We start from the raw sequence: 23745 nt of genomic DNA, 5'->3' as shown, positions 1-23745 counted from the left end.
GGAGGAGCTGGAGCGTTTATGGGGTTATTCAGTAACCTTGGGTGCAATGCTGTGCCAGGAACACTGGCTGTTGCTGAAGATCCCTGATGAGGACAGTAGATTAGAGCAAAAAGAATACTCCACAGCAAAGTATGTTTGATGTCTGCATGGTTCCTCCATGCAGCACTGTCATCATGTGAGGTGAAAGCCAGCGCAGCAGTGTGATGGTTGAAACTCACGCCTCCTCATTCTCTGAGATCAGCACTGGGTGATCTTCCCAGCACTGCTGCCCTCAGGCACTGTGCCTGTGGTGCTGGGCTGGAGTCCCAGCAGGCCTGAGAAGGGTCTTTCTCTTGGAAGCGATGCTCTTTTTTTGGTGTTTGCCTGCTGGAGCCCCCTCACTCTGCCTCCTTTGGAGACCATATGAGGATGTCGGAGGTCCAGATGGAAAGATCTAGTGCTTTTATGCAAACGGCAGCATATTGTGTTTGTAGCCCTGGCAGAGACCCTATGTCAGTCCCTGTCGGTTGAGGCCAAGATGGGAGTTATGTGAGCATGCAGAAAGTGACCACTTAAGTATGCATTACTTATATAGCATACTTTCATATCACTTCCTATAACTTCATTTCAAATGGATCCATGCAAGAAGCTATCCCTCATCCAGAATTTCTGACCATGTTTTGTTGCTGTTTTATTTATTTATTTATTTTTTTATTTAAATATCACTGTGTGAGCAGATGGTGTTTGCTGTCTCACCGGTTGGGCAATTAGGGCTTTATCTACAACTCTGCTGTAAGAAGGCACAATAACAGTTATTGAGCTAGTTCAGCTTTTGAGCAAGTGGTGACTAGTGCTGCTTGGATTTTCTGGTCTGCTCAGCCCTCTCTTGTATTTTATCTCAAATAGATTGCATGAAGTTTCTGAATCTTATAAACTGACTTGTTGTTTGCAACTGTTTAACAAGCAGCTCATACATAAAGGCCTAGTTTACGAGTCCTTCAGAAACTGTTTGCTTCTATTGTTTTCTATTTGTTTTTTTTGTGGTGTTTGACTGCCTGGCTAAGCTTGGTGGGTCTCTCTCTGCTCCCTGACAAACTTCTGCAGTGGGAGAAAGATGACTTATTGTTCCCTGTGGATGAATGCTTATATTCATACAAAGCACAGACTCTCCAGTCATGCACATCAATACAAATCCATTCAAGATGATAATAAAAATGAAAAAGGAACATAACCATGTAAAGTTGAATAGATCATCTGTAAATCTGGATAATAGTAAGGCTTGTGGAATCTCCTTAATTTAGGCCCTAGTCCTGCAAGCGTTTGTCAGCGTGTGAATACATTTATATAGCACTGTTTACTTCTAGAGGACTGCTAGAGTTCATAAGATTAGTCCAAAGGAAATATCCAAAGTAATTTTGTTAAATCTCATCTATTTTCAATATGTTTAATGTGTTGATGCCTTCAGGCTCTGGTCATATATATTCTGTGTTTCCTAGGAAGGGGAAGGCTATCCCAGAGGTGAGTAACTGCTGACTGGGAACTAATGTTTTAAAAACTGTGAAGCAGTCGAGAGCTAACCATGGCTCTTTATGCTCCCATTCATGGTTGAAAGTTTGACTGACCTTTGACATTCTGGGTGCATGTAGCTTGGTTGGGATAGGTAACTTTATAAAGAAATGTCTTTGGGCTTGCCATCAGGAATAATTCATAGGATTATTCATTGGCCTTATCCACAAACTAAAACAACCAAGTTAAAGAGGCTTTGGACTTAACTGTTAAAAGCACTTAAGTAGGCAAGATCAAAATCAATAGATTTTTTTTTTTCTTTTTGGAAAAAAAAAAAGTATGTTTATGGTATGAGAAAATAAATATAATGATAGCAAACTTTGTTAGTTACTTATAACTATACTCCTTTTTGATACATTGAAGACCTGTAAGTGTGGTCTCTCAGTAAGAAACTGACTGAGCAGAAGAATGATGCTCACTCCTGTACCACCATCACTGTTGAACCGGATGAAATATGGGAGTCTTTAGGGGATAGTCTTGTGCTTTATCACATACATGTGTATTATCAGCATTCGTGTCTGAGTTGATTCACTGCCAGTGAAAAATAATGTACAGCTGAATTGTAATGGAAGCTTGGATACAATGAATATCAAGAGAAAGGAGAAAATGAGAACAGGAAGTCTAAGCTTCAGCTTTTCTATATATAGCAAACACCTCAAGGGTAAGCACATACTGTTTTGTATAAGTACATTTAAAATGTGTTTTGTAGGCACATATTTTCAATGTGCTGTCATGATTAGAAACACATGTAGACTGGAAAATTATGTGAGCTATGCAGAGCCTTTGCCCATGCACATAAGTAAAAGCTATGTACATGGTATATGTGTGTAAATATTTAGTTGGAGGAACAGCACCATGAGAACTCCTCTGCAATGATCCACAAGTCAGGAAGCCACAAATTATAGGTCTAAAATTTACCACCCTGACATGTCTACCTAAATAAAACCAACTGGAAAGATAGGAGGGATGAAAAATGCATTTACAAATAGCATTCGATTAGAGAAGAGGAAAAATGCTAAGCCATTTTCTTGGCTCTAATCAGAAGGCAGGATGGTTATTATAGACAGAAGCTTAGAGACTTCAGCTAAACGTCTTCCCAGCTTTAAGTCTTGATTTTTGTTTACATGTATGCTCACATTCAGGGCTTTAAGCATTCCCCTTCACGTAATCATTATTTTGATAGAGGCCAAGAGGGGGCATGGTTGGGTTTGTTTTTCTCCCTTCCAGGCACATTGCTATCATCTAACTCCCTCTTTATCTTCGCCAGGTATTTGGGCTGGGATGATGTCATCTTCTCTATCTATCTAGTATCTACCATGACGAGGCCTTGATCTGGCTGAGGGTGTTGGCTGTTTGATGAATGCTGAATTGGGAAGCAGTCACAGGAAACCTGAATTTCTATTGCAGTCTGCAACACTTGAGCTAGAGTAAATACAACTGATACTTGTAAAACCACCGAGACAACTGCTAGTTGTCACAAGGCCTTATACAGGCATCCATACGTCAGTCCTCTTCCAGTCCTCCCACCCTTAACCTATGCCAGAGCAAACTCCTAGTGCAAACTCCCTGCTAATCTGTTACATTTGCAACTTGGACTGGGCTGCTTCTGGGCTGCTCTGGGCTCAGAAAAAGGGGCTGCCTGGGACACTCGATTGCTTCTCAGATCCAGGATTTCCTGGAGCTGGAGGAAGGACAGCAGGTAAAATTCAATCCTTTAAACTGAAGAGTAGGAAAGGGCATGTCACTAGGTATGAAGAGAGAAAGCACAGCACTGTCTCTGTCTGTCTGGAGTTGTATTTTCTTTCTGCCTCTCTGAAGAGAATTGCTGAGCAGAGGTATAATTGCCTCTGGTGTGGAGCATCCCCAGGCGGTAGAGGAAGTCTGGCTCTCACCTCATCTCCCAGCCGGGTCTGGGAGCTTTGCAGCACGACTGGTAAGAACGGAGCAAGGACCGCTGCTCTTCCTCATGCAGGCTTCTTGGGCTTCATCCATGTCCTCTGCTTCATCAGCTCAGAGGATGTAAGGGGAGAGGAGAAAGGAAAGTGCTATGTGAGTTGGGGAAACTCTCTTATTATCCAGCAGTGCCTGAAATTGCTAAATGGGTGGCAGTGGTGGGAAAAACACAGGTGTTTTCCTGAGATAGCGTGTTGTGAAACTAGAAATTGAACACACAGACTGGGCTGTGTCACCTGGCTTCTCTGGAAAGGAAGCATGAGGAGACTATTCTGTAAATACTTGAAAGTGGGAGGCTTGGTGTGGGGAACTCTCTTGTTAAAGAAGAAGAATTCTCTAGGTTTAGGAAGGTTAGACCTGTCCTTGGGCTCTGCTGTCAGGGGTTGTAAGTGGACACAGCATAAAACCCTAAGGAAAATGACTGTCAAGAATGTGTCTGCATTAATGTTGTTACACGGCAGCTCCTGGGAATTGGAGCACAGGAAGCAGCTGGACCAGAGGGGTTTCTGTGAGAAGGTGCCTTCTGGTCTCACAACATGAGCTGAATTCTGTCCAATTGCAGCTGTGGTGTTGCCATGAGCTTTACTAACTTAAAATCAGGAGACCTTGGTCAGCAATTACTAATTTTTGCATCTTTTTAATTCCTCCAGTTGAAAGGTTAACTGCTGCTATTAATGAGGTAGATTGACTGTGACTGGGGTCTGATAACAAGTACTTTGTGTGGTATCTGGGGACTGTAATCCAACAGCTGGGCAGCCCGAGTTCTTTACACTGTTTAGTAGCTTTATGCCTGCTGTTCTCATAATGTTTCCATGTGCAGGAGAGAACTGCTGTTGCTTTCCCTGGGTGATACAGGGAACTGAGATAGAGGCCAGCTGAGTTTGCTCACCACTGCAAAGCAAATTTGGGAATGGAAGCTCTTGAATCGTAAACCAGTGCTCTTCTACAGCTGGGCTGTCTTCCCTGCTGTCAATCCAGTAACCGTTCGGTGGCTGATGTTCATTCAGGAGTACATGGTGGTGGCAGCTACCAGCTGTTTGGTCATTGAAATGGCCTGCTTGACAGGGTTCCCATGCCTGCAGATAATTCATCAGAATTGTACTTAATGAAGGACACTGAAAACCTAGGTCTGCAAGTTAACACACAAAAAAATAAAATAAAATAATATATATATATATATATATATATATATATATATATAAATTTGTTTGGATATTTCTTTGTCCAGAATGACTTCTAATTTTCAGCTAAGATTTTAATTCACTATTTCAGTCTGTTAGTGATTCAATTTTCTTTCTGTGGTAAGAGAAATGGTTAGGGTCTAAATCTTATTTCTGTTTAATTCCTGAATTAGAATGCTTTCAGTTCTCCTTACTGGAGAAGGGGAAAGAAATGTTTTGATCTGTGGTACAGAAAAGTTGTGTAGAGAGGTTCAATATTTGCGGTTTGCGATGCTTCCACTGCGTGGATATTGCGTATGGTCTCTCTGAGGATTAGATATGCTTACAGTTGCCTTCTGCTGCTGCAGAGGCTGAGTCTGCAGGACTAGGAGAGGGAGTCTCTTCTGGCTTGTAATCACCAAAACAACCTTTTTGTCTTCTACAGCTTTTGGAAGGGTCTTTGACTTGTATGTGGCACTTCTTTCAAAATGACTTTCTTCTTATTTCTGAGAAGGCTTTTAGCTGTATGTAGTGTTGGTTCCTTTTCCTTTTCCCATGTAGATCAGGATTGGGGAAAGGCATCTAAATATTTAATCTGACTACTATTCATGGGATCTAAAACTGTCTATAACTAGCACTGTTTGAATTATTTGTATAACCATAAACTCTAACATTTTACACAACTGAATACTGTTCCAGCACAACCGGCTTCTACTGTGCTTTGGTTACATGGATCTGATGGACTTGTGCACAGAAACTAGATGTCTCGCTAGGGTCTGTGCCTGTCCTTATCTTTGCTCAGAGCACCAGAGGTTTAAGGCAGCCTCTCACTGAAACCTCAGCTTTCCACAGCATGAGCACTGCTTGCAAGCATAGGTCCCTGCTGTCCCTCCCTCTGTCTCTCCTCCAGGAGGTCACTTTACAAGCTGTCATGTCCTGAGAGTGACATCCTTTAAAGTAGCACTTCATCCAGCCATAACACAGTGGCTAGAACAGGATGTGTGCTGTTGATATAAATCTTCCACAGTCCAGAGAGTAGTTAATAGTTAAATGCTCTATGGCTGGAGGAGGCCGGGTCATATGCCGGTTCAACATTTTTATGTGGGCTTAGGCTAGAGAGAAATCTTGAACTGCTGCAGTTGAGTATTTCTGGCAGACAGCCTAAGGGAAGGGGTGGAAAGACTTTTGTAAAAACACTGCTGCACAAATGTATGCTTAATATGTGCATGCAAACATTTTATTAAACAAGGAGCTTTGCATAGCAGGAGAGGCAAACTGTTCTGCGTGCGGCTGGGGCATGGTGCTGCTTCCTCTACCCTCTCCTGCCAGGCAGCCCCAGACAGAGCCTTGCTGCTGCAGGACATTGTTGTTCTTATTTATTATTGTTATTAATTGTCCAGTTGAGGATTTCTGAGAGAGCAAACATCAGCACTAAATCAATGGGGATTTTCATTCTGAGGATGCTCTCAATTTTATATGGACAGTTTAAGAAGAAGTGCTTATCAAGAAGAAAGAAAACACACTGATAAAATTTGAATTCCAGATGTCAGAAACAACTACAAAAAAAGGATGGTTATGGAAAGTACCAAAGAAAGTATCACATCTCTCATCTTCATTGGGTTAAACAAGTATGGATCTATTACTGTAGACACCATAAATGACACATTCCTGAAACAATTAAGAAGGCAATCCATATGATGTGAGTTTTCAGGGTGTGTAACAACAATGCATGGTGGTGTTATAACATGTAAGAACCATATTTTTAATAGAAATTACAGTAACTCCAAATTCATCATCCATCTGGTAGTTAAGAAAGAAAACAAAGTAACTTTAAAGAAGTGGAGCTAAATTATCTGAACAACTTGAGAGAAAAATAAGAGGAGGAGCTAAAAGGATAAACTGCTTGAGGTGGCATCAAGACTGCTTAAACATGCCATTATTAGAAGCTAGGAATAAATGCTTATCATCTATCAAGGGAGATTTAAAAAAATACCAATAATAAAATGAAAAAGACTGTATGTGTAAACAGCAAATTACAAGAGTCTATTAGAAATAATAAGGCAACCTTCCAAAAATGAAAATCATATTCACTAGAGTTAAATGGAAAAGAGCATAAATCCCAGTAATTAAAGTTTTTTAGTCAAAGTCTTTTTGGTTTGCTTGATAAAATAGTAAAAATGGACTAGGAAAAAAAATAATCAAAATCCTGTCAGACCATTAGAAACAAAAAAGAGAAAGATATTGAGTAGTTTGAGTAGTTAAAAAAATAAATTAAAAAGGTGGTGGTTGGGGGAAAAGAGATGACAAGGCCATAAGAAACAATGCTAAATGAGCCCTTGTACTAAATTTTTCTAGAAGAGTGCCTTTTTGTGTGGGAGAAATCTCTGGAACTCTCTCAAACTGAAATACTACCAGAGGATCTTTTAGAACAGAAGTAAAAAAGGCTGATGGAGCACCAGGACTTGGCAGCATTCATGCAGAGTTCTAAATCAAGTGGGAAAAGAAAATACTAAATTACATATTATGGTATGTAATTTATTTGCTTAATTAGTTGCAGGGTGCCAAAGAAATGGAAAGTAGCAAACTAATAGCCAGCTGTATTTACATATATCAAGGGAGAGTAATCCTAGTGTTATTTTTTGGGGAGTAAAGAAGACATTCTTCACAAACCTGGAATTCCTTGGATTTGTGAGTGAAGTGAAGGTCCATCCAGTTGACAGAGGATGTGATGCCACAGGTGGGTTAATATGGATTAGGAGTGCACTTAATGAAGCATCTGGTCATTTTATCATCTGATTATCCCCACTCACCTTGCCATGGTTCACACAGTAGACCAATACCATATCACACAAAATTAGTGCCCTTTGAATAAAATTAAACCAGATGTGTTGCAGGAGTGCAGTGCTAATGGCTATTCATTTGCAATACTCATCAGATGCTTGGCACCACCTGTTTCGCCCTACAAATTCACTGGCCTATTGCCCTGCTTGCTTATGTACACATAAATACAGTGGACTTGGATTTCTAGAAATCTTTTGGCAGAGCTAGGGTCAAAGGCTTGTGATGGCTTGGCAGCCACAAGATAAGAGAAGTGTCTTATCATGGGTTAGCAGCTAATTAAAAGATGGGGAACAAAGGACAGAAACCAGATATGGAAAAGAGGAGCTAGAGTTTCACTGCATTGGAGCTCCTCAGTTTGAAAAAGAGGATCGAGAGGTAATGTGATAAAGGTCTGCCAGTTATGACTGGCACAGAGATCATTACAGGGCAATGAATGCTCGCTTTTTTACATTCAGAAATTAGCATGCATCATACAATTTAAAAAAAAAAAAAAAAAAAAAGAAAAAAAAAGAAGAAAAAAAATACAGAAAATTTGAACAAAAAATAAGTACATTTTCATACATCACACAATAAATTGGGAGGCTTGGTATGGATTTTGTTTTGGTAAAAGCAGAAATCTGTTCAAAAAGAAAGACAGTAAAATTAGTGGAAAGAGTAGGTGTTGAAAGCTAACATGCACAATGAAGCTGTGCCAAACTTCTTTCAGGGTGTCCCCAAACTCTTGAAGACCAAATGTCCCCACAGCGGTCCTCCCTTCACATTTTCTGTGTTCCTTTGTTCTCTACTTTGTCACCTGCTGTTGGCCACTGTCACAGACAGGGTTTGGGATGACTTTGATTTTGATTCAATTCAGAGGACAAAAGAAAAGAAAAAAAAAAACCCACACCAAAACAACACAAAACAAAACAAAACACATTTTTATTTCCTTTCCAAACTTGGCATGTAAGCAGTTCAGAAAAGAAGAAAACAACAGAAACAAAACATACACATGCACCCCACAAAAACAAAGCACCACAAGATCTATTTTCTTCAGTTTGTTATAGAAGATACAGGTACTTCACCTCTTCATCTGGCACCCAGATTATCCATAATTCTGTTCACATTAGCAGTCTTGGACCAAGTACCTGAGACAGAAAGTGTTCAGAATGAAATCTGTGTGCATACCTTCTTCTCAAACATTGCATTATCTTGCAATGGTCCAGGAAGCTTGTTTTAATTGTGGAGATCCTGCTGATGTTGTAAAGACCTGTCCAAGGGCCTCTCTGCCTTCCTGCACTGCCTGTAATAATCTTCCATACAGAGTCCTGCTGTCATGTCCAAGGACTAAGAGGAACAAGAACACCCAGAGGGTACCTGTGTACCTTCTGACTGCGGAGAGCACGAGGGGCTTTGTGGCTGGGGTTACAACTGTTTGAAGCAGGCAGTACATACACAGCAAGGGAATTACTTTGAAATGATGGCACTGGGGAAAACATACAGAGCTGAATTTGGCACACCAGGTATGAGGGTGTCCTGGCAAGCAGAGACTGCCTAAGGGGCAACGGAAAGCTCCTCAAGAGATACTGTGATCCTCCACGGTTCAAAGACCCTTTGAACTCTTCAGCAAAGAAGTGGTGCAGGCTCCTGGAGAAAAGCTGCATGGCAAAGCAGGAATCTGTACTAGGGGCTTGTCTAATCACATGCTTAATATATAGTTTCTTGCTTTCCCATTTCCCCTTTTTCTATAATCATTCAGCTCTTGTCCCCATCATCTCTTTTCTGATTAGACCAGAAACTCCTATACAACAGGAGCTACTGGAACCAAAATATGTAATGTGAGCCTGAAGTGTTTGCTGCAATGCTGCTAGGCCCAAAGCCTTACATGAGGAGGTGTTTGGGCCTCAGCAGCTGCTGCTGGTGGTGGAACAACTCTGTAAGAGTGGGGTGGTGGGATGCGGGAGCTCTGAGCCCTGCTGGGGTATGGGGTGTATGGGAACACCACTGAGTCACCCTGGCTGTGGGGGTGGAGAGCTGCAGGTGGGCTCCTTGCTTCATTTCCAATGTCTTGCATTGCTGCTTTTGGAGGAGCTTGCCCTAAGAATGATCACTTCTGGTTTAAAAGGAAAATAAACTTCTGCTCATGGTGATAAGCTTGAAAGTTAACAAGCTGGCTGTAGCGTAGATTACATTGTCCCTTCTAATCAAGGAAGATCTGGAGGGCTGAGAGCTGGTTATGAAGTTGCCCCCTATTCCTAAGCAAACACCAGTGGGATATTCTTGGTGTGCCTGCAGAGGAAGCTTTCTGTGCTTTTGCACAGACTTGCTATCATTAGCAATGTAGAAGTGTTGGGAGGGTTGTAATACAAGTTGTTTTTTTTTTTTTTTTTTTTTTTTTTTCCCCACCTTGTTTGTTTTGTTTAACTGGGGTACAATCTAGTCATAAAATTTCACTTTACTCATCTATAGCTTAACACAGAGCTGTCTTCCTCGGTGTTTGGAGATCTTGAGATGTAATATTAAGGTGAAGTGCCATGTTGAGAGACATGTGAACCTTGAGAAAAACGGCTTGTTAAAAAAGAACAGACTCCCACCTACATGTATACTTCTTGAAACCTAGTGCTTAGGTACTAGCATAGGAAGCCTACTTGAAATAGAAAGATTTTAACCACTGGACCAAAATAACTCAAATGTTTTAAAAGATGTATCACAAAACACTTACATCACTTTATCTCTCTCCCTTATCTCACCTTATTATGGCTGGCTGTTGATGATGCAAAATGCAAATAGGGTGGGAGAGTGGAGGACGGGTACAAGTCATAGCTAGGTAGAAAGAGTGGCCAGAGAGCATCCTTTGCCTTCCTTGGGCTGACGCCTTGCTGGTCTGGGGATGAGTGCTGCGGGGGAGCAGAAGAGAGGAAGTAACAAACGTGGCTGCTCTGCAACCTCAGCAGAAAATGCTGATGAGAAACAACAAGCAGGCAGCTGAGGTCTGTGCTCTTCCCAGTGAACATACCAGTGTTGCTACGTGAACCCCTTTGCTTGGAGGTCTGGGAGCTCAGCGGCAGGCTGCTCACATCCAAAGCTCCCGCACGAAGGAAACAAACTGGGAGGGAATTTGATTTGGGGAAATTCAATTGGTCTCAATGATAGAGATGATGTGTATACGTCTAGTGATGGTACCACTTTTTAAAAGCCATTACTTGAGAAATAGATGTGCAAACAAAAAGACAGCAGTAGGTCAACCTTTTCTTGCTGCTGTTTCATAAATGGACTTTTTCAAGTTAAATATTCTTGAAGGCAATAATTAAGCTCTGTATTTCAGATGACTGTTTCAGGTACAGTATCTGAATTTAAATGCAACTCAGGTGACTTTAAAGGATGACTGAATTCAATGCACTCTGAGTGAGTTGCATACAAGGTGATCACTGTTTTTTGATGATGATTCAATTCATCAATTTTTGATGAATTGTCGATATTGATGATACAAATCAACAGCTAGCTTAACTTTTTATCTATCTATTTATCTTACATTTGGGACAAGACATCCTTCTGGGCTCTTTACAGGTAACTAGGTTGGCTGCCCTGGAAAGCTCAAAGTACGGCTTTAGAACTATTTGAAAAAATAAATTTGAGATATGTGAAAATATTTTTTTTCAAAAGACTTTCAAACATTTAAAAATATATCCAGCTCAAGATATATGCCAGTACCATTCTTTTTTAATCTGCATTATTTTTTCTTTTAGAATCACCCTGTTTGAAATAGACTGTCAAATGAGAATGCAAAAAATATGGTGTGCATTTTATTGTTTTATCTTTTCCATTTACATTACAACCAGCATTACAACCAGCAGCTCCCCTCTTCTCCCAAACATTTTTTTTTCTAACATGAAAAGTTGTATAAAGATCAGTGTTCCTTTTTCTGTCTGAAAAAAAAAAAAAAAAAAAAAAAAAAAGTTTGAAAAACTTTAATTTTGGATCACTTAGCAAAAACAGCTGAAATGTGAAAAAAAAGTGAAAGAGAATGATGTATTGGCCTAAGAGAAAAGAAAAGGAATATAGTTTTGAAGGTGTATAATCTCAGGTAATTGCCAGCTCCTACACAGTGATATTTTGTAGTTGGATTTTAGCATAGATTTTTACAAATGTGCACAAATACACAGGCACTCCTAAACGTATGTTTTTATTGATCTATCTCCTGCTCTTTGAAAACACACAGGGTATTTCTACATCTCTCTTGTCTTTTAATACCTACACTGCAGTTCTGTGGATGACCTCTGCTAGTCAGAGGTAGGTTGGATCAAACAGGGAACCAGACTCATTGCACCACCACGGGAGCTCAGGAGGTCTCGCTCCAACTGAGAGCTCAGACCAGGTTACTCAGGGCTTTGTCCTGCCAGAGCTTGCACAACTCTGAGACTGCACAGCCTCTCTGGGTGGCTGTCCTGATGTCCTCATGGGGAAATTGCTTTTCTTTGTATCTGGTCTGAAGCTATTTAAAGTTCTGCCTTTGGCTTCTCCTCCTGCAGTGCTTTATTGTGAAGAACCTGTCTCCATTGCCTTGCTGACTCCCTCTTAGGTGCTTGGGGTCTGCTCTTAGGTGTCCCTTGAAGCTGTTCCTCACCCAGGCTAGACAAATTCTTTCTCTCAGCTTCTTCTTGCAAGACAACTCAACCATCGTGATGGCTCATCCTGAGCTTGTTCCAGTTTGTCAATGCCTTTCCTATTTTTTGAGGGCTCCCAAACTTGAAGCAATATTTAGATGTATTTCAAACTGAACAAAGGGGGAAAATCATGTCCCTCAATCTCCTGGCTGTGCTCCTATCAGTACAAGCCCAGGATGCTGATGGCCTTCTCACAAGCCCACCAGGCTTCCAGTGTATCAGGAACACCCAGTTCCTGTCGTTTGGTTAATGATGAAATTGTCTGTGTAGAAAGTTATGGTGGAAAGTCAGTGCAGGGTCTCTGACAGATCAGTGCTTTTTGAATGCATGCAGCTGCAACAAACAGCTGTAGCATTAATACAACTGGAGCTGCAAAAGGCTTTTTATCAAAGATGAAAGGAAAGTGGTGGCATAAAGTTGTGCAAGAAATGACTTTGAAGCAAACAGTGGGATTTAGGATTCTGTGCATATGTTAAACTCCTTGATTAGTATAGTGCTGCAATAAAACCACTGTCTAATGTTTAACTTTGGCAACCATTTGTTTTCAAGTCACTTAGGCAATTCTCTGGTCACTTTATAGATGTTCTGTTTTTCTTTGCAAATAACACTGTCATTAAAAGATGGCTAATATACTGCCCTCCTGTGAAATGTTTATTTTGGGGAACTCCAGACTCTTTAGAGGTATTAATAAGTGAATTTTTGTAATTTTCCTCTGATGTGAGTAGTTGCTGTGTACATCCTATAAAAGGGTGAAAGTAAAGCTGTGGAAGTGGTGGGTCAAAAACCAAGTGGTGAGTCAGTGCCAGAGCTGAGGCTGGAGCCTCCGAAGGCTTATCTCATTTCCCCTCAGAAGCAGCCGGTCTTGTGGAGGCCACCAGCATTTTATTCTCAAAGTAAGAGGTAAAAACTCAGCTAATTTCCCCTGCGATTTTGCAAATTGTACCTGCGTGATGTTGACTAGATCCCAGAGAAGGAGGGACACAAAGCTGAAGCGATGTGTATGAAATACCACCGCTTGCTCAATTTGAGGTGTTTGAGGGCTGGCTAGCTCTCACTGTTGTGAAACAAGTTGAAACAGAAAGCAAACCTCATAGGAAGCTGGAACATCTTTACTGCTTAGGAGGAAAACTTTTTTGGTAGTGGGAGTCAGTAGCTTTCTATCATAAATGTTAAGTGCCAGCAACTACTGGTTTGCATGTAACAGTTGGGTATGGCAAATATGAATCATACTGGTTGACAGAGACTCATCTCATCCCACTTGTGGTCTCTGAAGCCTGTGGCAGAAATCACACAACCAACAGAATTTTTTTTTTGATAAGCGATAAGTAATCTGCTTTCAGTGGCTTTCCCATACCTTTTTGTACATTCATCAGTTACTTATTTGGCTGAATAGGCAAAGGAAGGCTAAAACGATACCTCACTTTCCTACCTCGTAAAAAACAAACTCAGAGCAAATTTGAGTACACATGGTATCTAATGGGATTCCATTACAAATAATCCGTGACCTGGGCCACTTTTTTTTTTTTTTTTTTTTTTCTTTCTGATTCCTGTGACAACTGCTGCTCTGCTCAAGGAGAAAATAGAGATGCCATGTCTCAAATCATTTTCTTATGCTGTGAAATTTGCCATGTATATTTCAACCTAACGTTCCTGGAAATTACTTTATTTACTGCTTTCTGTACACAGTGATTCACTATTTGCTCTGCTTCATAAAGTAATTTCAATTCTGCCCAAACTTTCGCAGTCAATTTATTGCAGCAGTGAGTTTCAAATACTGTGCTAAAATCCACTACCTTCTGTCCATTTTGTTCATCACCTTTCATTATTTGTTCCTTCCTCCTCCAGTTTTTGTTTTATATGACTGAGAGATTTATTTCCCTATCTAAATCATAATTTTAAATATTTATGTTCAAATTTATGTACAATCCCCTATCAGATATGCCATGTTACAAAGCATTGTTATTTTTTAAATTTATGTTGATACAAAAGATTTTTTCTCCCCCCTGGCAATTCTTGATCAGTCTTCTCACTCTTCATTCTTCACTATTATTTAGTCTCAGAATGTTCTTCCCATTCTTTCTTGATGGTGATTATTTTACAGAATATTCTACACAAAGCTGTGTCATTGATTCACACAAAAGCATTCTTACACCCATGATATTACTCACCATTCCCTTCCTTATTTGTCTGAACATTCTGTTCTTTTTTTTTTTTTTTTGACTACAGCTGCACATTAAGCAGAAGCTGTCTTTGAACATGTTGTACACCTTCTCTTTTATGTTGATGTTTGCAGCAGCAGAGCCATTAAGTTAATCAGTTGAGTATTTTCCACTTCAGATGTTATTAATGGAAATCTAACAACAAAGGTTCATGCACTTACCTTTGTCTTACCGTGTATCTTCAAATGATACATTGGAGAGAAATTTTTAGAATCATCACCTTAGATGTAATGTGTTAGAAAAGGTGGAAAATAAGAAAGAAAACGACTTAAAAAAGTTTATTAGAGTTTATTAGTATGTTCTGAAGTATTTACTAGTGCTCCCCAGTCCTGATGCAAAGTTCCATATGCACATAATGCAAATACCAGTCTCCAAAATGCAATGCGTAGACAGATGACAGCTAAAAGGTAATTTATAATACTTTATTATTATTATTTGTTTTTATTATTTATTTATTTTTTATTCTTTTTAAGAAAGATGAAAAAAAGAAAGATCTTGCAACTGTAATGGAAGCTTTCCTCAGATTTGTGTGCTTGAGGGTGGTCTCTGCATTGTCTGGATGCTGTTGGGGATGCGACGGTTCTCTCCTGGCTACAGAGGTGCAAGCTCTAAGGTGGATGGTCAATGAGTTCATTGTTCTGGTGCATCTTTATCTCACAAAAGATTCATTTTCACAGCAAAATATCTTCATCTGGCTGCACTGATGTACTGAAAGCAATGCGCTGTTGCTCAGTGTGAACTAGGCTTTCAAGTTACTCCCTATAGGCTGACATGACTCATTTGTTTTCTATGTACCTATGCTTCTGCCAAGACTACTAGAAAGCCTTATAATTATAACAACTGGCATTCCTGGCATAAGCAAAACCCAAATTAAATTTCTTCCGGGTGTCCTACAGGTGGCACTGTAATTTCAGCGTCATGCATAGTAAAGCAGTCAGATCTCTGGATGGTTCCCGTACCTCCCTGGGGACCCTGGAAATTCCCTGCCACAGCAGAGGGAGATCTAAGGAAACACAGGATCATCCCTAGACAGCACAACTCCATGCTGCTTTGAAGAAACATGTCTGTAATATACCAGTGAGTAAAAAATTTCAAAGCACAAAACAATCTGCCTCATTTTTAAGTGTCCGTCACTTTGAAGAAGAGAGAGATTTATCAGAGTGTGTGCTCTGTTCTATGCAATATGTGGAATAAGTAAAGAATTGTGTAGAGAGTGCAAATATTTTTTTTATACTATAGTTAATTGTTGATTCATTGTCAAAGCCTACATGCCTGTGAATGAAACTGTTGAATGCACAGGGCAAAAAAAGTACACAAAGATGTAATTTTTATTTCTTTTTTGTTGAATAGGGCTGTTGATTTTGATTTATCAAAATCAAACAGTTAGTCAAAAAGGGAAATGAAGTTTTTTTAGTCAAAAAATGGGAAATAAAGATTGTTGACATGACCAAGGTGCAGACCTTGCTGTCAGCCTCATTCCTGCTTGGGATGCTGTTTCCTGGGACACACCTTGTAGGTGACCCAGAAAAAACAAACCGGTTGTGCTTCATGCCCCATTCTTCCTGTTGTCCCGAGGGCTTCACTCAGCATGGCAGGGCTTGGGCTGCCCAGAGTCCTCCTGCACTACCGGGTACATGGTTAGACCCCTGAGGACCAAGGAGACCAAGGCTGAAGGGGCATCCTGGGGAGTGGGTCTGCAACTGAGACTATACTGAGGCTTGCGCAGTGGGATTTGTTGCAGGGCACCTATACTGTGATTGCTCCTGTCTCCCACCATCACATTTTCTCAGAATTATTCAATACAAGTTTTTTAAACCACATTCCATTTGTGAAACAAAAATTAAAAAACAAGCTGAGAATATTTCTAATTTTTTATTTCCATCCTCCATCCTATTTCTACCTAGCTCGGTTCCAGTATTAATGGCTCTGGCAGGCATGGCTTTTAGCACTTACTTTGATGCCTGGCTTGTGGTTTGCATAGTTATGACTTGTAAAAGACACACCAGTTTCCTCTTGGGCAATTTAAGCTTTGCAACCAATTTCTGTAAGAGTTTCCTCTCTGCTCTGCAAAGTATAGGAGTTGACAGGACAAGTGTAGATCTTCGTCAGAATTCCGTGCTGGTAAGGCTGTGGCTTCTTTCTTTCCTTTTAAGTGACAGATGTAGGTGTTTCTGTCTGGTGATATCTACTTTCTTTCTTTTCAGTCTTTTTTTTTAAACAAACAAACAATGGTTTTAGTTGATGAGAAGTGACACTTGGTACGATAAAGGAAGTTCACAGTGGCACATAACTGCTATTTTTTTCTACATAACAGTGTAAAAGATCTTATGCTTCCCTTTTTCTTCCATTTTGTTTAAAAAATGCAAATGTGTTACTTAGAAATTATGAATTCATTAGAAATAATGAGGCTTGTTTGTGGAGCGAGGACATGTCGGCATGTATGTAAACAATTTGTATTCTGAACGAGTTCAATTCAGTTATGTTTCAGCAAGATCCAGCCAAGGACAGGGTGACAGTGTAGGTACATGCATCAGGTAAATCAGATCTTTGTGAAGAGAGGCATATAATATGGAAATAGAAGCAGTTCCTTTACTGATGTAGGGTTTTGAAAATGTACAAATCTAGGATCATGTAAAAAGTATTTAATGTGCAGTATGGGGGTAGAACGTAATGTCTTGTGGTGACAGCGCTGGGTAGACTGATTTCTGTTTTTAATATGAAAAGAATTTTGGAATACATTAATTTTAATGTTTTTCTCATAGATATGAAGTTTTATTGGTAGAGACACAGCAAAAGTACAATGTGAATGGGCTCATCCTCACCTTGAAAAATAGGACACCTGGAATTACAGTCTTCTGTCTTTTGTCCTGAAATACAAAATTCAAAACACCAACTACATTTCTGGACTCAGGTTTTCTTCCAGTGAAAGCTGAGATTAACAGCTTGTTTAATCATTTTCGTACCCGCTGGCTTCCAGTAAGTCCTTTTTGGGCAGTAGGGCAATACCTTTCTTTACTGGGGGCAGTTATAATAATTGAAGTTCTTGGAAGGCTCATTATCTCTGCTCAGGGACTGCAATTCAGGTCAATAGGATTTTCTTGTCTGCTAGTTATGCCAATCTTCAATGATTTGAGACAATTCCTAAAGGGGAGAGAAATTGCTTGGTTCCTTCCCATGAATATCCTTTCTCTACCTTCTCCTGTGGTGACATTTTTACACTTTCTGGAGGCAAAAATTGCCTCTGTGGGAAGGAGAGGCTTCCACAGTGTCCCTCTCTTGGTGCTGACTGGTGACACAGCTGCACACCATTTGAGCAAGTGCCCAGGCCGTGGTATGTCTGGGGCTATGTGCCTCAGGTCAGGGATTTTGAAGCTTTTTGCTTTCAAATGCTTCATCACTTTGACCTTGCCCACTTGCTGCCTCACTGCCACCTCTTAGAGAGCAGTTCACTCCTTAAAGCAGGGGGAGTGGGTACTCCCAGACGGTGCTCCAACAGCTGCTTTCCACTTGCAAGTCAGCCTGATTTCATAGGTGGGAAAGGTGAAATGGCACATTAAAGTGTATACTGTCAGCAAATGCGTGCTCCAGGACTGTATCAGCATGGGATACTGGAAGAAATACGGTGACAGCCATTTATGCTGGGCTGCTAATGTTTTCATGAACTTCTTGTACAAGCTGTCTGCTGTTTGTTCCCATGCATACTGGGAGATCTGACTTATTGTGGGACTGTCAAGTGGCCAGAAAGCAGCATGTGCTTCTCACGTTTGAATGTGTTTCCACAAATGGGTGCAGCACCCTGCTTCTGCGTGCTCCAGGCATGCTCTCCGCTAGCATAAGTGCATTTGTCACAAGGCTGCTGGGGAACACACATTGAGCTGGCAAGGACTGAAAAGCTTCAGTGATGGTTAAGATACTCTGCTCTATTTCATCCTGGTTAATTCCAGATATCAAAGTGTTCCCACCTGCCCCCCAGATCCATCTCTTTCATGCTCTTGTATGCGTTCTAGCTAAAAAAATACTGTCCTGGTTGTGGGTGAAGGAGGTGAGGATTTGTTTGGGTAGAGATACAGTGGTAACACACCAAGAAACTGTACAGATGGAAGTGTTGTCCGCTCTCTCTGTTAAATGGTGTGGCCATGCAGCCAGCTGTGAAACAGCGTGCCATGTGGAGGTCCCAGCAGATTCTCTGTTGTTGGCCCTGGAGGTAGGAGCAGTGACCCAGAGTGTGTCACGAAGGGCCGTGCTGCTACATGACAGGTGAATAGTTTTCAATTGTTTAATTTTTGTGCCTGGAGATGTATTCAGGGGATCATTCACTCTGCTAATGTAGCTGGTACTATTTATGGGCCAATGTGGCTGGTACTATTTACGGGCCTAGAGAATGGGCCCTCCCTGCCTGCCGCATCACTTACTGCTAATGAAATCATGCTGCGTGTGGTTACACAATTACTGAACAGGGAGACAGGCACTGAAGTAATATTTATTACCTATTTCTGCATCTCAATTTCCCTCTTGGCTAAGATATATTTCTGTCTTTTAAGGAATTTTCTGAAAAGCAATGCATGCAATTAAAGGCATAGCTCACCTAGCTGTTGTTCTCAACGTACCTATATATGTGTGTACTGCGTTTATGCCTTAGTGACATGCATTTCTAAAAATATTTCCCTTCTGCAGCCTCCTCTACCCTCTAATTGTTCACTTCTCTTTCCTATCATCAAGTTTCAGCCTGGCTGCCCTCCAGTGTCTGCTTCTTTTGCTTTTGCTGTGGGGCATCTCTGGCATTAGCCCCATGAATAAACCGAATTCTTCTGCTACGATGAGTGTGTCTGCCCTCCTTGAGCTCCATCCCCTGCCTCTGGCATAGCCAAGTCATGCTTTCTCTGTGGAGATACCTTCAGTTATCCCTGTGCTTGTCTCTTTCATCTCCGAACAGGTCTTTCTGATTGCTTCTAAGGGGAAAAAATCAACGAAGTGACATGGCTTTGCCCAACCAACAAGTGTCCCTTCTTTAACTGCTACTTCTGCAGATACAGCTTCCTCATCTGGGTAGAGCTCACCTTACTTACCTTTCTTTTCCCCAGATCCTCCTCTAGTCTTTCTCCCTTTCCTCAACTAGCATGTTTTTTTTTTTTTTAAATGCAATAAATCAACAAAAGCCTCTGCTCTCTACCATAATTTAATTCTTGATTTTGTCTGAAAATCTCTTCTTAAAATCTTATTTTCTGTGATTCTGTCTGCCAGTGGTTCTCCACCTGTTTTCTGAGACACTTAAAAATTGCCTTTCAGAAGATCCTTGATACACCCCAAAATGCTGTCTTTGCTCTACTAAAAGATCCTGTCCTCTGATTCATTATTCCTCTACACTTCAATGCTGCATTATTTCATTCACAAACATCAGTTCAGCTTCTCCATCTACAAAGGGAGGATCTACTCCTGTAACACAGATTTTATCTATCTATCTATCTATCTATTTATCCATCTATGTATCTATGTATGTATGTATCTATCTGTCTATCTATTTATTTTCCTGACCAAATGTAGGATTTCACCTGTATCTCTGATATGATTTGGCTCAGCCTTTAGGTGGAATCAGCAAGATTAATTGCTGCCTTTCATAAGTCATCTTCTGTCACTACTGACAGTTAAACTGTGGTCCAAGTGCCTTTTTCAATTCTCTACATCTTTGCTTCCAAGCTATGTTTATATTTTGCACATGCTTTCGAATGTCTTCATTCTCCATACACACAAATAAAATGTCATCTAAGTTGTCATTATTTCATGTCCCATTTATTGAAATCTCCAATTATCTGTCCTTGACAAAAGCAATTTCACCTTCTCGTATCAATTCAGAAAATCACTATAAAGGTAATTTTCTTACCCTGCTGTTTTGTTGAAATCTCTGCCTATTTACACTTCTGGGCAGCGTCAAACATAACTGAGCTTTAACTGTCATTTTGAATTCCCATCCTCTCTTATAACACTTTCATATGTTTTGCAGTCTCCTAAAAATATCTCATTATTTTTCTAAGTCACATTAACTTTGGTATTGTCTGAGATCCAACAGATGATTCTGGTGACTGTTTCACCATTATCTTGGCCTTCCATCTACATCCTTCTGTTGTAACCTGCCTTAAACTGGAAACTGTCAGGAGCAGAGTTACCTTCTCTCTCTCTCTTTTTTTTTTTTTTTTCATGTTCCTACAGTATGTCACACATGGTCTATTACAATGGAAATAAATAAATTGCAATCTCCATTGCTAATACTTCAGAAAAGTTCCTATAACAATATTATGTGTGATAAAGCTGTGAATCATTTTACATATTTCTCTGCTTTGGTACATTGTGTAGCTGCTTTGTTATCCTCATTCCTTCTTGCAAGGTCTCAGGAGAACTCATGTTCTTACTCGTTGGTGTATCCAAGTCTATGAGTTTCTTCTAGGAATAGCTGCTGGGTACAAGCACCATCAAATACTGCACCAGCTGAGTCATATTAATTGTGCTTATTTTCTCTTAATCTAAAGCAAATGCAACTGCCAGGCAATTCTGTTTAGCTTAAATCTTTTCCATAGTTAGTATGTCTCACCTGACACCAAGTAACTTGCTTGAGTGTCTGAGCTTTCTTTATCTTCCTAATACAGTCAAATTATTTGTGTGGATCTCACAAAGTTCAAGGAGAGTGGAAATGATGTCAAATCATCAGGTTTTCTCAGAAAGCAACAGTGTGAAGATGCTTGCAGCAAGTAGGAATCTGCACTTCCAAAATTTGTTGTTGAACATCTCTTCATTCAAGAGCAATTAGGGAATTGAGAGGGGAAGGAAAGGGGGTGGCATTGAGAAGCAGAAAGTATTATTATTATGATTATGTATTAGCAATTTAGTGCACTAGAGAGGTTCTTTTCAGGTGTGATTTTTGCCTTGTGTCTCCACCTGGGATCTTGTGGATTGTACCCAAATGCACAGTGGGTGCACTTAAAGCACTTTCCCTCCTGCAGAGGCTAAAATTGAAAACATACCCTAAAGTGACGCATAGCATATGCAGTTGCAGGGGAATGCAAGATTCTCCATAAGCTGTCTGTCTTCTGGATATGTTGTTTGTACCTGGCATAAACTGAGTTGCCATTGAAGATGCGTTGTGGAGATGCAGTTCTAAAACAGTGGATGACAGCAATGAGACCCTGATCTTGGGTTTCTATAACTGCAGAAGAGACATCTTGTTCTTGTGTCAGTTAATTCCTGAGTCCATAGGATTTACTCCAGTTTCCCCACTTGGATATTTTCTGACGAGATCAACTTTCAAATCGGGGTTGCGTGAGAGCTTGTTTGTCTCCTGATGGAAACCTTTGGACAGCTTTAGAGAGAGCTACTCAGCATGCTTAACTTTGCTCCTACTTTGGTCCATTACATTGCTGTATGCTATATTCTGTTGTATTATACTTGGGCCCTATATTGATGTCTGCAGATGTGCAAGGACATTGGGCACTCAGTTAAAATCTGTACCATTGCTCCACTGTTTCTCACCCCTTCTTTGCTTTTAATGAAGTCATAAAGTATGAAAATATGGGCTACACGTGCAACACTTTACAAAATGCACCAAAAACTTGACTGACATCCAGTCTGAACAGCTGTTTGACCTACTGACCTGCCTTACAAAGCCCTGTGGAGTTTCAGCCTTGGCTACCTTGAATTCAACTTTCCAGAATTCCTTTGTCTTAATATTTGTGATCAGCTGGCTTTCTTCTGCTAAAAACTGGGATTTAAATCCTGAAGTGGCAGACACTTAAGATAAAAAAAAAAAAAAAAAAAGGAAAGAGTAAATTCTTCTCTTTGGAGTAGTCTTATTTATTTATTTATTTTGGAGGAATAATTATTATTCCTTCCTTAAATCTCAACAAATCACATACTGATGGTCAAAACTTTATCCACTTCATGAGAGGTGGGTTTCTCGTCCTAACCTCCTTATGAGTTTGTCTGTATCTCATATTAATGCTCAATTGTATGTGAATTATTAAATTCCATGTAAAGACTGTAATAGGTTTTGAAATACAAATACCTTTACACTAGGACATAATGAGCTTTAGCAATGATATGGTTTGATTTCTCTTTATGTTTTGTCACCTCATATTGGGGTACAGGTTTCAACAAAAGGAAAGATAAATGGGGGAATAAAAAGTAAATAAGCATGTGAGAAAATATAAATGTGAAATTATTATTTTTTTTCTAGTTAGTCATTTAGTCATTAGATCATTTATCTTATCTGTGTTTTTAGATAAAACAACTCCCCTCATTTTTTCACTGTAAGAAGGAAAGACTTTTCTTTCAAAGCTGTATATTTTCTTCATAAATTATATTGCATTTTGTTTTTTAAGATTTCTGGTTTTGGGCAGGAAGCTTATTTTATTCCATTTTATTTTATTTATTTTATTGTTGTATTTTATTTAATGAAAACATTGTATTCTCTGAGACTCTCCATGGAAAAGAAGTACAAACTAGGACTAATGATAACTTAAGATGAGAAATTTTCTACAAAGTTCACTACAAAGTTCATAATAAAACTCTTGCACTGGCTGATAGGATTTAAGTTTGTCATCTTGGTGTGCTAAAGCCACTTAAGCGCAACGGTTATCTTGCGTACATTTAGACTTTCTTCAATTCTCATCCCCAAAAAATGAGTGTACTTTTCGATGTTAAGGAACGAACAATAACAGGTCTCCTCCAGCAAGACAAGGTGTTTACTGGTGTTTTAAAGGACTTCCACATTCATATGCTCCTTCAGAGCTATGTGAGTTTGCTGAGGTGTTTCTGGTTGTGCTGGTGTGCCCAAAAAGCTCCACCACTCCTCATGGGGTAGTAACTCAGTCGTGGTCTACCAATGATGCACATACAGGAGTTGTATCCAAATCTTTTGGTGCTCTTTGAATCTTTCAAATCATTTCAATGTTTTAAACAGGGGAGGAGGATTATAACCTCGTTGGGCTTGATAATGATTGCAAAAGGCATGAGAAGCTATTTAGCTGCCAACAGAAACAGGATGTGTTGCAGCACTTGAGGAAAGCACAAGAGATCAGCTAGGAAGACAAATACACACCATTGCTTCCCCGTGTCAGAAAAAGTGTGTGCTGAAAGTTGTGTCATCAAGTGAATTGATTTAAACTGAGACAATTTAAATTACGGGTGTTTCAAATCCTTGTATTAGCCTCAGACTCTTTAACTGGTATAAATTATAGCTCTGCTGCAATGGGAAATCCAGAGCGTAGGGTAGCTTTTCTCCAGGCATTTACTGCTCATTAATTCATTCTACCATGGGTGTTTTGTTGCCAATATGGCACATGGCATGAGAGGGAAAACTCGAGTAACAATTACAAATAATTTATTGAAAGAAGATCATAA

The 23745-nt window shown here is 40.0% G+C and overlaps 1 protein-coding gene and 1 long non-coding RNA gene across 9 annotated transcripts in view; one reads left to right on the top strand and one right to left on the bottom strand.

Moving 5' to 3' along the window:
• The window catches only part of IPCEF1 (interaction protein for cytohesin exchange factors 1), a 78926-nt gene that overhangs the window by 5413 nt on the left and 49768 nt on the right, over positions 1–23745 (top strand). For 4 of the 8 annotated variants that reach the window (XM_038176138.2, XM_038176141.2, XM_038176136.2 and 1 more), the window contains exon 1: positions 16342–16479. The exons of 1 other annotated variant lie outside the window; for it this stretch is intronic. The gene's annotated coding sequence lies outside the window, so the exon portion shown is untranslated. Of the gene's footprint in view, positions 1–3111; positions 3245–3480; positions 3595–15414; positions 15436–16341; positions 16480–23745 lie in introns of those variants that run through there. 3 more of the 8 variants (XM_038176135.2, XM_072035927.1, XM_072035928.1) reach the window with 3 other exon arrangements.
• Positions 4053–7460, bottom strand: LOC110354159 (uncharacterized). The gene is made up of 2 exons (XR_002405741.3): positions 7329–7460; positions 4053–4574 (listed from the first exon to the last, which is right to left on the bottom strand). It is a non-coding gene; the product is annotated as an uncharacterized lncRNA (long non-coding RNA).

Source organism: Anas platyrhynchos, chromosome 3 (assembly GCF_047663525.1).
Source record: "Anas platyrhynchos isolate ZD024472 breed Pekin duck chromosome 3, IASCAAS_PekinDuck_T2T, whole genome shotgun sequence".
In the NCBI taxonomy this organism is placed as follows: Eukaryota; Metazoa; Chordata; class Aves; order Anseriformes; family Anatidae; genus Anas; species Anas platyrhynchos.
Note: the sequence above shows the minus strand (reverse complement) of the source record. Positions and strands in the feature narration are given on the sequence as shown.